At 42.4% G+C, this 13,976-nt stretch overlaps 1 pseudogene; it reads right to left on the bottom strand.

Moving 5' to 3' along the window:
* Nucleotides 1–1,206: 1,206 nt before the first annotated feature.
* LOC132388417 (zinc finger protein 850-like) overlaps nucleotides 1,207–13,976 on the bottom strand; it is a 49,000-nt pseudogene continuing 36,230 nt past the window's right edge.

Genomic DNA, 13,976 nt, shown 5'->3' with positions numbered 1-13,976 from the left:
CGAGATCGCCGCAGATCCAACATCACGGCTGAGGGATTTGTCAATTTAAGATCATTATATCGGCCAAACCGCCGAATGCACCGTCCTCTGCAAAGGGAGCAAAAACCTTCTCTCCGGAAAAATGCAAACCCCGGGACACTGGTGTCCCAGACTGAGGTACGCCCTGCACACCTCCCACCCCCCCCCCCCCCCCGGGTCTTCGCGTCCGTGTAATTCCCCGAGGTCCCAGGTGGTGGAATCTCGAACCTGCACATCAGGTAAATGCAGCATCCCCGGACAGGACGCGGAAATGCTGGCTACTAGATTGGAGAATGTATTGCCTGTAAGTATCTCTGTCGATCAGACCAGATTTATTAAAAACCGCTATTTGTCCTTTAATATTAGGAGATTGATGAATATTGTTTATACTCCCTCATCTAGAATTCCAGAATGAGTCAACTCATTGGGTGCCGAGAATGCATTTGATAGAGTTGAACGGCCATACTTAATTACCACGCTTGAGAAATTTAATTTTATTTCCTAATTTATATCTTGGGTTAAATTGATATATTATGCCCCTACGGCTTCGGTACTTACCAATAATATAAGATCTCCTTTTTCTCGGTTATTTCGCGGCACTAGGCAAGGTTATCCTCTCAGCCCATTGCTATTTGACATGGCCCTGGAATCTTTAGCTATTGCTATTCGTGACTCTCCTCAAGTTAACATTATATGCAAATGATTTGTTATTATATATTCCGAATCCTGACAAATCCAATCCTCCTGTTATATCCTGCTCACTCAGTTTAGTAACTTTACTGGTTACAAAATGAATCTTAATAAGAGTGAACTTTTCCCTTTAAATTTGTCAGTTCCAATCGTTTGACATTTAGCATTTAGATTAGTTACGAATTATTTTACTTATCTAGGTGTTAAAATTACTAAAAAAAAACACAAGGATTTATTTAATGTTAATCTTTTACCTTTAATTGATCAGGTCAAACAGTTGCTTACTAGCTGGTCCTTATTGTCTATGTCATTGATTGGCCAAATTAATGCAAAAAAAATGATTATTTTACCTAAGATTTTATATCTTTTCCCAGCAGTACCAATCATTGTACTTAAATCCTTTTTTGATACTATTGACTCTAAAAGTTCATCTAAAAAATGGCAGAACAAAAATCCTAGGCTAAGTAAAAAATATTTGCAGAAATCCAAAAAGAATGGTGGCTTGGCAGCGCCAAATTTAAGATTTTATTACTGGGCAATTAATATTCAATACTTAATATTCTGTACATAAGTAGTGGATTTGAATGTTGGTCTTCATTGGGTTAATCTTGAACGCAATTCGGCACAAGGATTTCATTGGCTTCCATCTTAGGGAGCTCACTTCCCTTGTTTCTCTCTAAATTGAATAAACAAATGGTAAACCAGATAATTAAACATACATTCTGAATATGGTTTCAGTTTCAGTTCCGTAAATTCCTTGGCTTGAATTAATTTATATTATCAAATCCTATTATATCTAATTATTTCTTTTAACCCTCTGTCATGGATCAAACCTTTATGGCTTGGAAAATGAAGGGTATAATATTTTTTCGTGATTTAATTTTGGATAACTGTTTCATGTCTTTTGAGCAGTAGTCTAATAAATATAATTTGCCGATATCTAAAAAATATTGGATTTGGGCAAATTATATTTATGATTATGAAAATACAGCCAGATATATCCGATAAAATTAAAAATGAATGGGGGAAGGACATTCAACTCTCTGTACCTACAAAGAAATGGGGAAAACATTTTTGCAATTAATTAGGTTTTCTTCTATTTGTGCCAAACAGATGTTGATTCAATTTAAAGTGGTACATAGGGCACATATATCTGAGGATAAATTAGCACAATTTTATTCTTATATAAATCAGATCTGGGATAGATGTCGTTCTGAGGTAGCTTCTCTAACTCGTATGTTTTGGCCTTGCTCTGTATTGGAACAATTATGAAAAAATATTGTTGATATATTCTCTACAATTTTACACGTAGATTTACAACCTCATCCTATTACTGCAATTTTTGGATTGATTTGTCCTCTGCAGCTTGGCGGATGATTGCATTTGCTATCTTAATGGCTAGAAGACCTACTTTATTGAACTGGAAAGAGACAAATCCTCCAATTACAGCTCAGTGGTTTTCTCAAACAATATCTTGTTTAAATTTAGAAAAAAAATAGAAGTGGTACATTTGACCCCTCGGTTAAATTTGAAGAAACTTGGAGGCCTTTTATTCAACACTTCCATAGAATGTCATTTGATTTCTTCTGATTCCTTTACTTTATCCATTGATTTGAGTAGAGGAGCGGAGTTGACGACATTAATGATTTTATTTGACATAATTGACTAGACCAGCTTAGTTTAGTTTCAGTTTGGTTCAGTTTAGTTTTTGTTTGATTTCAATTTGTTTTTTTTTCCTTTTTTTTCTATTTTGGTTATATTAGGGGTATGGGAAGTCAATTATATTGGTGCTATTTATATATTTTTTAACATATGTTAATTGCCAACAATGTAATCCCACTCCCTTTGTACCACTAAGAACATTATGAATTGCTTTTGAAAAACTTAATAAAAAGATTGACAAAGAAAGAAAACTAAACAAGCTGCAAGTCAGACTGATACGCCTTATAATCAATCCCTCTCACTTAAAATGACAGTCCACAACAAACAAAACTTAGGGATTCATAACAACGGCTCCTCCCCATTGTGAACTGACTGGTGTGCCAGTAGTTCGGATGACTGAGTGTATCCTTTCCCACATTCTGAGCAGCTGAATGGCTTCTCCCCAGTGTGAACTCGCTGATGTCTCTGTAGAGTGGATGACTGAGTGAATCTCTTCCCACATTCTGAGCAGGTGAATGGCTTCTCCCCAGTGTGAACTCGCTGATGACTCTGTAGGGTGGATGACCGAGTGAAACCCTTCCCACAGACTGAGCAAGTGAATGGCCTCTCCCCAGTGTGAACTCGCTGATGAATCTGTAAGCTGGATAAATGAGTGAGTCTCTTCCCACAGACCAAGCAGGTGAACGGCTTCTCTCCACTGTGGACTCGCTGATGTATCTGCAGGTGGGATAAATAAATGAATCTCTTCCCACAGACTGAGCAGGTGGATGGCTTCTCCCCAGTGTGAACTCGCTCATGTCTCTGCAAATGAGATGACTGAGTGAATCTCTTCCCACAGACTGAGCAGGTGAACGGCTTCTCCCCAGTATGAACTCGCTGATGTCTCTGTAGGTGAGATGACTGAGTGAATCTTTTCCCACAGACTGAGCAGGTGAATGGCTTCTCCCCAGTGTGAACTCGCTGATGACTCTGTAGGTTGGATAACTGAGTGAATCCCTTCCCACAGTCTGAGCAGGTGAATGGCCTCTCCCCAGTGTGAACTCGCAGGTGTTCAAGTAGGTAGAATGACCGAGTGAATCGTTTCCCACATTCTGAGCAGGTGAATGGCTTCTTCCCAGTGTGAACTCGCTGATGACTCTGAAGGTGGGATGACTGAGTGAATCGTTTCCCACATTCTGAGCAGGTGAACGGCTTCTCCCCAGTGTGAACTCGCAGGTGTTCAAGTAGGTAGAATGACCGAGTGAATCATTTCCCACATTCTGAGCAGGTGAATGGCTTCTTCCCAGTGTGAACTCGCTGATGACTCTGAAGGTGGGATGACTGAGTGAATCGTTTCCCACATTCTGAGCAGGTGAACGGCTTCTCCCCGGTATGAATTCGCTGATGTTTCTGTCGGCTGGATGAGTCAATGAATCTCTTCCCACAGACTGCGCAGGGGAACGGCTTCTCCCCATTGTGAATTCGCTGGTGTTTCCATAGGGTTGAAGAGTTACTGAATCTCTTCTCACAGATGGAGCAGGTGAACAGCCGCTCCTTGGTGTGAACTCGCTGGTGAGCCATTAGGTCAGATGACCGAGTGAATATTTTCCCATAAATTCAGCAGATGAACAGCATCTGCTCGGTGTGGTGTGAACTGACTGGTGTGTCCACAGGTGGGAAAACCAACTGAATTCTTTATTACACACAAAACAGGAAAATGGCCTTGTCCAGTGTGAACTTGCTGATGTACCTTCAGTTGAGATGACTGAGTGAATCCATTCCCACTGTCTGTGCAGGTGAATGTCCTTTCTCCTGTGTAAAATGACAGGTTTGCTATTTGGTCAAATAACCAAGTGAATTCCTCCCCACAGTCTGAGCAGGAAGGATGATTGATGGTATCCCTTGCTCCACTTCTAAAATATCTAGACAGAAAGAACAAAACTTGTTTGTGATTCCCGGAGACAAATTCCTTCTCATTTTTAACCTGTGAAAAGATTTACAAAATCCATCAATGGGTGTAGGACAACATTTCAGATGAGATTACTTGAGTTGTCAAGGTTTGATCTGGTATCACACTGTTACAATGAGGTTGAAGCAAAGTTGGACAGAGAAATCATCTTCTGACTGGGCAGAGTGCTGGTATCTGGAATGACCCTGATGCTCTTCCTGTCTCTATAAGAATGGGGCATTTCTACCATCTCCAATCTGTACCTTGGCTCAGTTTGACTCTCTTCATTGGTATTATTCCCTGTTCCTGCAGAGCTGCATGGGTGCCTGGCCCCACAGTAACTGAAACACTCTCACTCTTTTATGTATAATTATGTTAAAGTGCCACAATTTTTAATGCCATATAAAAAATTCCTGCTGAGGTGAATTGTTGTTCCGCAGCTGTTAAAAGGACAGTGAATTTTTGTAATATTTCAGGTTCTTGTAGAAAAGTACAACACAGAAACAGGTCCTTTGGGCCATCTGGTTTGTGCTGAACTATTTAAATTGCCCACTCCCATACCTCTACCATCCAGGTACCTATACGAACCTCTTAAATGTTGAGATCGAGCTCGCATGCACCACTTGTGTTGGCCACTCATTCCACACCCAGACAACCGTCTGTGTGAAGAAGTTTCCCTCGTGTTCCCCTTAACATTTCACCTTTCACCTTAACCCCTGGCCACTGGTTGTAGTCCCACCCCCATCTCAGTGGAGAAAGGCAGCTTGCATTAACTCTATCAATGCCTCTCTATCACAATCAAATCTCCCTCAATCTTCTACATTCCAACGAATAATGTCCTGACCCATTCAATCTTTCCTTATAACTCAAGTCCTCCAGACATGGCAACATCCTTGTGAATTTTCTCTAAAATCTCTGAACCTCTTTTAAATCTTTCCTGTAGGTAGGTGACCAAAACTGCACGCAATACTCCAAATTAGGCCTCACCAATGTCTTCTACAAGTGAACATAAAATCCATCTATTGTCACTATTTGGTTCGTGAAGACCAATGGGCTAAAATATTTTTTTCCGTCACTATCTAACTGTCATATCACTTTCCATGAATTAATGACTTGTATTCCTAGGTCCCTTTCCTCTACAACACTCCTCCGTGCCCGACCAGTCACTGTGAAAGACCTCCCTTGGTAGGTCAGACCAAAGTGCAACAACTCACACTGGTCTGCATTAAATTCCATTTTCCATTTCTAAAACCATTTTCCCAGTGGGTTCAGATTGCACTGCAAACCATGATAGTCTTCCTTGCTGTCCGTTACAACACCAGTCTTGGTGTCATCCACAAATTTGCTGATCCAGTTAACCACACTATCATCCAGATTACTGAGATAGATGACAAACAACAACAGATCCAGCACTGATCCCTGTGGCTCACCACTAGTCACATGCCCCCAGTCAGAAAGGCAACCATCAGCTACCACACTCTGGCTTCTCCCAAAGACAGAGTCTCATCCAATTTACTATCTCATCTTGAATGCTGAGTGACTAAACCTTCTTGACCAACTTCTGATATGAGACTTTGTCAAGTGCCTTGCTAAAGTCCACGTAGACAACATCCACTGCCTTGTCTTCAACCACTTTCCTGATAACTTCCTCGAGAGACTCTATAAGATTGGTTAGACATGACCTACTATGCTCAAAGCCATGCTGTCTATCCTTAATCAGTCCACATCTATCCAAATACTTATATATCCGGTTCCTACACATATGTCACAATGACTTTTCCACTACTGTTGTCAAGCTCACCAATATAAAATTTCCTAGCTTAATTTTAGAGTCTTTCTTGAACAGCTGAACAACATTGGCGTCCTCCAATCCTCCAGTACCTCAGCTGTCACTAAGGATGAGTTAAATATCTGTGCTTGGACCCCGACAATTTCTGCACTTGTCTTCCGCAGGGTCCTAGTGAACAACCTGCCAAGCCCTGGGGATTTATCCACGCTAATTTGCCTTAAGACAGCAAAAACCTCCACCTCTGTAATCTGTACAGGGTTCATGAAGTTGATGCTGCTTTGCCTCACTTCTACAGACTCTGTGTCCATCTCCTGAGTCAATACGGATGCTAAACTACTATTTAAAACCTCCCCCATCTATTTTGTCTCCCGTACAGATTACCATTCTGATCGTCCAGAGTGGGCATGTTTCTGTTCTGACCTTCTCCATGTTTCTGTGACAGAGAAGCTGGCCACACTTGACTGGAAGGGGAATCTGGTAGGAGTGACGATGGAGCAGCAATGGCTGGAGTTTCTGGGAGCAACGCGGGAGCTGAGTGATAGACACATCCCAAAGAATTGGAAGCATTGGAAAGGCAGGAGGACACAACCGTGGCTGAAATGAGAAGCCAAAGCCAACATAAAAGCCAAAGAGAGGGAAAACAAAAGAGCAGAAACTATTGGGAAGCTTTTAGAAACCAAGAGAAGACAACTGAAAACATTGTCGGATGAGCTCACGGTGTGGAATGATGATATTGTAGCACCCAACAGTCTGAGGCATTGAGAGGAACAAAATACCCTTGGCCTCGATATCTCTTGAAAACCAAGGTTCCCTGTACCAGTTATCTTTCAACTTTCAGTTTTGCAGGCACGTACAAACTCTTCATCATCAAAATTTCACTTCTGAAGTGCTCCCACTCACCAACTAATTATGCTAATTATCATAAATTATCAAATTAGTAAAATTATAAATTAGCAAATTATCATAATTTGCCACGAAACAGCCTGTTCCAATCCACACTTGTCAGATCTTTTCTGACACCTTCAAAGTTGACCTTTCTCCAATTTAGAATCTCAACCCATGGTCCAGACCTCTCTTTTTCCATATTTACTTTCAATCTCTTGGCATTATGATAACTAATTTCTGTCAACAGCCCCGGATCATTTCCTAACAGCTTATTGCATACTTCTACATTGGGAATTCTACTTCCCAATTAAGGACACATTTGACTAGTCTTTTTACGGATGGGAGTCTCAGACAATATATGGAAAATTAAAATCACTTAACATATCACCCTTTGTTTGTTAGCATGGTCTGTGATCACTGGAGAAAGATTTGTTCCTCTGTATCCCTCGGACTGTTGGCTGGAACCATGTCCCAGCAATGGCTACAATATCATAATACATGGTCCATACATGCTGGTTGTATGGTGGAAAAAAACACAACAGTGCCTCTTTCACCTCAGAGCATTGAGAAGTTTGAAATGGGGACCTAAATCCTAAGAACTTTCTGCAGGGTCACAATTAAGAACATTGTGACTGGCTGTGTCACTGCCTGGTATGGGGACTGTACTTCCCTATATCGCAGGACTCTGCAGAGAGTGGTGCGGAGAGCCCAGCGCGTCTGTAGATGTGAACTTCTCACTCTTCAGGGCTGTAAAGAGGACCTGAAGGGTCATTGTGGATCCCAGTCAACCCAACCACTAACTGCTCCATCTGCTACCATCTGGGAAATGGTACCGCAGCATAAAAGCCAGGACCAACAGGCTCTGGGACAGCTTCTTCCACCAAGCCATCAGACTGATTAATTCATGCTGATACAACTGTATTTCTATGTTATGTTGACTGTCCTGTTGTACATAATGTTTATTATAAATTACCATAAATTGCATATTGCACATTTAGACAGACACATAATGTAAATATTTCTACTCCTCATGTATATGAAGGATATAAGTAATAAAGACAATTCAATTCAATTTTGCACCTCCATTATCTGTTCTGTCATTCTGGCTCCCACCCTGCCTGCAACTTTAGTTCAACTCCCCCACCAGCACTTGCAAGCCTTACCACTGGGACGTTAGTCCCCTTCTAGTTATGTTCCCCTAACTATTGAACCCCCTAACACACCTTTGTCTTCCCTCTGCCAGATAATCCCTCCCCCAACAGTTTCTAAAGTGGCCCAACTGTTGTTGTGTGGGATGGCCTCAAGAGTACTCTGTGATGGCTATTTAACCTCATTCCACTTCCTGACTCTCACCCAGTTTCCTGTGTCCTGCATCTCGGTGTAAAACACCTCTCTTTCTGTCATATTTTTCACCTTCTCCGACTCCCGGCTGAACCAGAATTTATCCATTTCAAGTTCCAACTCCTCAAAGTGCAGCGTTACAAGCTGTAGCTGGATGCACATCTTGTAGGTGAGGGCATCAGGGACACTGGAGGTCTCCCCACCTTCCCACCAATGTCCCCTCCAATTTGTAATCACCAGTGTGCACAAAAACCTTGTGCTGTGCAAATTTTTGCCCAGTGACAACAATATGTGCACAGTGAATTTTATATAGAGAGATATTCATTTCTACAGCTATCAAGTCACTGTCAACAAGCACTTTGATCTCCTCTGGGTTTCACTGACTTCATCCGCACTCTCACACAACCAATGTAACAGGCCTGTAGCAGTACTGAAGGATTTTCTCGCCAGTGCTTTTGCACACCATATATACATTGGCAGGCAATAGTTTGGGCACCCCAGTCAAAATTTCTGTTATTCTGAATAGTTAACTGAGTGGAAGATGAACTGATCTCCAAAAGTCATAAAGTTAAAGATGAAACATTATTTTCAAAATTTTATGCAAGATTGGTGAATTATTTTTGTTTTTAAAATTTCAGAGTGGAAAAAATATGAAAGGAACACCATGCAAAAGTTTGGGAACCCCAAGAGATATGAGATTTGTCAAATAACCTTTAGCAATGTCTCAGACCTTAATCAGCTTGTCAGGGCTATGGCTTGTTCACAAACTTCGTTAGGAAAAGCCAGGTGTTGCAACTTTCAATGCTTAAGAAGTACCCTGACTCCACAAACCTTGTCCCAACAATCGTAGCCATGGGCTCCTCTAAACCCCTGCCTAGCACTCTGAAAATTAAAATACATGATGCCCACAAAGAAGGAGAAGACTATAAGAAGGTAGCAAAGTTTTTTCAGGAAGCCATTTCCTCAATTCGTAATGTACTTAAGAAATGGCAGTTAACAGTAACGGTGGAGGTCCAAAAGACCAAGAAATCCTTCCGAGAGAACTGCTCGTAGGACTGCTAGAAAGGGAAATCAAAACCCCCATTTTTCTGCAAAAGACCTTCAGGAATATTTAGCAGACTCTGGAGTGGTGGTGCACTGTTCTACTACACAATGACACCTGCACAAATATGACATTCATGGAAGAGTCATCAGAAGAAAACCTTTCCTGCATCTTCACCACAAAATACAGCGTCAGTAATTTGCAAAGGAACATCTAAACAAGCCTTTTGCATTTTGCAAACAAGTCCCGATGAAGTTAAAAAAGAACTTTTTGGCCACAATGAGCAAAGGTATGTTTGGAGAAAAAAGTTTTATTTTGAAACTGTAAATGATGGATTTAAGAGAGTAATCTTGCTTAAAATATTAAAGAATGTGTCATCTTTAACTTTATGCCTTTTGGAAATCAGGTCATTGTTTTACTCGCTTAGCTATTTACAGGAATAGAAATTTTGACCGGAGGGCCCAGACTTTTGCATGTCACTGTATGCAATTTTCTTCCTAAATGATGCTTTAAAAAGTCGGACTTCCAAATATCACTCCACTTCCAACCACTTACAAATTATCCAGCAACTTTTGCATCACCACAATACACACAGGTACAACCAGTTTCTGTATTTTACATAAATATTTCTCCTGAACCCTCCCTCAAGAGACGGACGGTGATGAACTCGGTGATGACAATGCCAATGAATATGAAGGGAAGGACAGTAGTCTGTCTCATTGGAATCTGGCACATTTGTGATGTGAAAGCTGCTTGTTTCCCAGGGCACAGTTGTTTGATATCATTATGTACCCAGAGAGAATGGGTAAAAACATATCCTCACGGGTAGAAAACTCCACAACAAGAGCAGGCAGAACAAGCAACACACACAAAATGCTGGAGGAACTCAGCAGGCCGGGCAGCATCTATGGGAAAGAGTACTAATGCTGAGTTCCTCCGGCATTCTGTGTGTGTTGCTTGGATTTACAGCAGCTGCAGATTTTCTCTTGCTGCGGTTGGAGATAGAGCAAAGGTGATTTTCTCAGCAGCTGATAGAAAGATTTTGTTCTCTTTTTCCGAGTACCTAATCCTTGCATTCAGATAGTTGGAGCTCAGCTCTGTCTGTGAGATCTATCTGCTCCCATTCCCTGATTAGCCGGAAGCTCCCCGGGGCCAGTGTACGGATCGTGGGGCTGAGAGAGAGGAAAAAGACCTGCCTGTGCCGAGTTTGCGGGCCACAGTCTCCAGTTCTCACAGCAATTGTCACTCAATTAAAGTCGAAAAAGTCCTTACCTTTCCGCTCCTCCCGACATTTTGTATACGGCGCGCATGCGTAGTTATCGGAGACGACAGCAACCCTGCGCCTGCGCATTTGATCGGTGCTTCAAACGACAGCGAAATTTTAAATGCGCGGCTTCATGGGTAATCATGGTGCCATTAAAAATTTCTGCCAGCACCTGTTCCATGTCCATATCTCAGGTATTTTATGTGTGTAGAAAACTCTGCGACTTTCTTAACGCAGAAAACCGCTCCCATAAACGATACACTCAATATCAACAGGCATTTCGTGTATCTCATACCAAAGTCCAATCCTCTTACAAATGCAGATCTGAAACAAAAGAGATTCTGCATTTGCTGGAAATACAAAGACGTACACAAAATGCTGAAGGAGCTGTGCAGTTCAGGCAGCAACTAAGCAGAGGAGTAGGGGCTAAAGGGGCTCGGATTAAATGCTGCCCATTTATTCCTCTCCACATTTGCTGCCTGATCTGCTGATAACCTGCAAAGTTTTGTAGAAATTAACCATTTTGTTTTTCAATTAACCAGTTTCCAAATGTTTCTTATCTTTCATTCATAGCCACATCCTGCTGGTCTGGCTCCTCTTCCTCCTCCTGCTCGTAACCTCCAGACCCCATCTCTTTCCAGAGCCCCTGAGCCATGATTGGAGCTGGTAACTCTTTGGTTTCTGACTCTGCTCCATCGAAGGTTCACTCCCTAGTCTGCTGTCAGGCTTAAGAGGTGCATTGTAACAACCCAGCTGTCTGAAGCACAGTCCTCTGAAATTGGTGAAAATGACACAAAATTTGAAAAGAGCAGGGAAAAGGGAGTTTAACCACCTTAGTCCAGAGCCCTGGGGAAGGTCAAATACTCAGCGATTTCATCGAGATATTTAGCCTGGGAAAAATCATGCAGGAAATTCATGCAGTTGTATAAGGTGATGAGAGGCATTGATTGTGTGAAAAGTCAGAGGCTTTTTTCCCCCCAGGGCTGAGATGGCTAACACGTGGAGGACATAGTTACGTACACAACGCTGGAAGAACTCATCAGGTCAGGCAGTATCCTTGAGAAAGGTGTAGCCAACGTTTCGGGCCGAGACCCTTCATCAGGAATGGGGGGGGGGGGAAGAGAGGGCCGAAGCCCAGTAATAGAGATGGGGAGGGGGGTGGGCTAGAGGTGCCAGTGGAAAACCAATCAGAGGAAAGATAAAGGGGGAGGGGATAAGCATGAAAAGGGGGGATGGCATAGTTAAGGTGCTTGGAAGTAGTTCAAGGGAGATGTCAGTGATATATTTTTTATACAGATAACGGTGGGTGTGTGGACTGCCCTACCAGCGACGGCGGTAGAGACGGGTACAATAGAGTCTTTTAAGAGACTCTTAGAGAGGTACATGGAGCTTAGGAAAATAGAGGGTTCTGTGATAGGGTAATTCCAGGCATTTTCTAGAGTAGGTTTCATGGTCGGAACAGCATTGTGGGCCGAAGGGCCTGTAATTTGCTGCAGATTTCTCTGATTCTAAGAAACTTAAGGGAAATCTCTTCTCCCACGGAGCGGTGACAAGTTGCAACAGGGAGAGTGAGAGATAAATTTTAAAATACTGATATGGAACAGAAAACTGGGCAGGGAGCAGATGGACCGAGTGGCCTCTCTAGTGTACATTGTGAGTTTGGCAGTGACAATAAGTACCTGCGACACGGGATTTGATACAGAACTGATTTATCTTTCACAGATCCACAATATTAAACACCAGTCTAGTTTAAGGCTAACATCAGCAGAACAGACTCCTCCAATGCTCAGTGACCAGGGTTCAGTCCTGGGTGCGATGAGCAGCCGCAAGAACTGCAGAATCTGACAGTAACAGTCCCTCATGAACCTGCAGCTGCCTTCAGTCACCGTGATGGTTAAACATTTAACACGGAGCTGATTTGAACTTCCTCCCTGATGTGAAGTTGCTGGTGTTGCCGCAGCTGGGATGATTGAGTAAAACTCTTTGCTCACTCCGGACAGAAATGTGGCCTCTATTTACACGGAGGCGGCCCAGCCTGCTGAGTTCCTCCAGCGTCTTGTACGTGTTGCTTTCCCCACAGCACCTGCAGTCTACTTTGTGTCCATGCTCTGGTGAACTGAGAGATACAGCAGATCTAACGTGCTGTTGTGTTTGTGATTCCCATACACAAATCCTTTTAATTTTCTACACTGTTAAAGGTTTACAAAGCACGTCAGTGGGTGAAGGACAACATTTCAACTGAAATTATTTTAGTCTCCATGGTGCCTTCTGATTAAAACACTGTCACAGCTCAAAACAATTTAGAGGAACAAGATTTCATCTTCTAACTGGCCACAGTTCCGGCATCAGGCACAATATCAAACTCTCTGCTTCCCTCTCTGTATCAAAATGGATCACATCTCCCCTTCATCAGTCTGTGATTTGGCTCAGTTTGTCTGTCTCCTTCGCTTTCTGAGCATGCGCCACACCCCTACTGAGATCACAATTTATTTACACGGCTGTGACTAGAGACTTTCTGATTATTATGATCTTCCCGGCATTTGACGGTGGTAAACTCAGAGTCAGCAATGGTATTGAACATCGGGAGTAAGTGATTAGGCTTTTTCGTTGGAGATGATAAACTGCCGGTAGTGTGTGTCTGGATGAGTGGGTCGTTTTCAGACTGGAAGGAGGTAGCGTTTGGAGTTCCCCAGAGATCAGTCCCTGACCACAGTTGTTCACACTTTAATGTCCTGGCGGAGGCAGCGAGATGTGAGATGTCCCAGTCTGCTGGTGACGCAGAAAGAGTGTTGGGGGAGGGGAGGCTATTCACATGCAATTTCGTAGCTTTGCAATCTGTTCATAATGCACTGTGGGGCTGCAGTGGCGGGTTCCAATCTGCTAATTAATCAATGTTGACTACACTACTTCGATCGGCCGAATCCCAAACAATAACGAAACAGCCTACAGAGAAGAAGTCTTCACCCAGACACAGTGGTGTCAAGAAAACAACCTCATTGTGACAAACAAAGGAGCTGGTTGTGGATTATAGGAGGAATGGAGACAGGGAGCAAATTCAACATTTATAAGTCTGTTATTGACACAAAATGCACATTTTAATATTGATCATGACAGTGTATTTTAAATATTGTTAATGACATAAAACATATTTTTATAGATTGTTACGGACAGAGAATCGTATAATTTGTGTTCCGTGTGTTATCTGAATGTACTCACTTGCCTGGGATGCTGTCACAAGTACTGTGATGCGGTACCTGTACCTTCCCGTACTTGTGCATTTGGCAATAAATTCAACAGGACCTGAGAAATCTCAGTGAGATTTGATTAGTGATGATCATCTTGGCAGCTCGGTAGATCG

Source organism: Hypanus sabinus, unplaced genomic scaffold (genome assembly GCF_030144855.1).
Source record: "Hypanus sabinus isolate sHypSab1 unplaced genomic scaffold, sHypSab1.hap1 scaffold_322, whole genome shotgun sequence".
Taxonomy (NCBI): domain Eukaryota; kingdom Metazoa; phylum Chordata; class Chondrichthyes; order Myliobatiformes; family Dasyatidae; genus Hypanus; species Hypanus sabinus.
Note: the sequence above shows the minus strand (reverse complement) of the source record. Positions and strands in the feature narration are given on the sequence as shown.